Below are 1516 nucleotides of genomic sequence, written 5' to 3' on the forward strand. Positions count from 1 at the left end.
ACAAAGTACAAAGAAAGATTCAAGAGAGGATGAAGATTAACATCAAATACCCTTCAGTTCCCAACTAGGGAAGAGCTCCAGCATCAGTTTTTCCAACATAACAAAGACTGACATCCAAGTCTCTACACTACATTTCGCCGGAGATGCCGCTGTTCCTTTAAACATCAGACTGCAATTGTCGCCTGCCACCTTCGCTCATGGAAAGTCTGTACTTAAAGTTTGCCTACTGAGTACTGAGTGCTCACTTGTTCTCCCCATCCATAGCTCTCATCCCCATGATCATAGAGCTCCCCTTCTCCCCTTCTCCCCATCTCCCCTTCTCCCCATCTCTCCATCCGGTAGAGTAGCAACACGTCCCAGACGTGATGCAGCCTGTCAGAATGCTCTCCAGAAGTTTTTTGAGTCTATTCGTTAATCTCCTAATGAAGTACTGTATAGCCGCTGTCTTGCCTTCTTTATAACTGCATCGATATGTCGGGAGCAGGTTAAGTCCTCAAAGATCTTAACACCCAGGAACTTGAAACTGCTTATTCTCTCCACTTCTGATCCCTCTATGAGGATTGGTATCTCTCTCCTTCCTGAAGTACACAATAAGCTTTTTCGTTCTACTGACGTTCAGTGCAAGGTTGTTGCTGCGACACCACTCAACTAGTTGACATATCTCACTCCTGTTCGTCCTCTCCACTCCATCTGAGATTCGACCAACAATGTTTGCATTATCAGTAAATTTACAGGTGGTATTTGATGTGCACATTTGTTGACTCGATATGCACACGGATGTAAGGAAGATCGGGGGATATGGACAGGGTAGGAAGGAGAGATTAGAGTTTGAGTACCTTTGATTTGCTTTTTAGCTGGTATGGCAATACTTTGTGGGCCGAACGGCCTTTTAACGTGTTGTATATTTTTAGGCTTTATGCTCTATAATATCTGTAAATTTCTTTTAGATTTTCTTTCCATATGTAAAACACGCGTTTGCAGCACTGGGCTCTAGTGGCGCAATCGGTTAGCGCGCGGTACTTATATGGCAGTACACGGCGGAGAAATGCCGAGGCTGTGAGTTCGATCCTCACCTAGAGCACTCGTGATTTTTAATGCTTGCAATGCCCGGGTGACTAGGCGTCTCTCAAGCTGAGCATTCCACTGGAATGTTACATTTGATTTTGTGCCTCTGAGAAACCCTGCTTATTATTTGTACTTAACTTCGAATCGATGCAACTTTGATTTTGATCTGAGCAGGACAGCGTGAGTTTAAACCCAGGGCTGAGTGCTCAGTCCATTGTTGTTCACTCTGCTGACCCACGACTGTGCTGCAACACACAGCTCGAACCATATCATCAAGTTCGCCGATGACACGACTGTGGTGGGTCGCATCAGCAAGAACGACAAGTCAGCTTACAGAGAGGAGGTGCAGCGGCTAACGGTCTGGTGCAGAGCCAACAAACTGTCTCTGAGTGTGAACAAAACAAATGAGATGGTTGTTCACTTCAGGAGGGCACGGAGCGACCACTCCCCG

The 1516-nt window shown here is 46.0% G+C and overlaps 1 non-coding gene across 1 annotated transcript; it reads left to right on the plus strand.

Annotated features, from left to right (window-relative positions):
• Positions 1-987: 987 nt before the first annotated feature.
• trnai-uau (transfer RNA isoleucine (anticodon UAU)) lies at positions 988-1081 on the plus strand. Its single transcript has 2 exons — positions 988-1025; positions 1046-1081. It is a non-coding gene; the product is annotated as a tRNA-Ile (tRNA).
• The last annotated feature ends 435 nt before the right edge of the window (positions 1082-1516 follow it).

This window comes from Hemitrygon akajei, unplaced genomic scaffold (genome assembly GCF_048418815.1).
Source record: "Hemitrygon akajei unplaced genomic scaffold, sHemAka1.3 Scf000047, whole genome shotgun sequence".
In the NCBI taxonomy this organism is placed as follows: Eukaryota; Metazoa; Chordata; class Chondrichthyes; order Myliobatiformes; family Dasyatidae; genus Hemitrygon; species Hemitrygon akajei.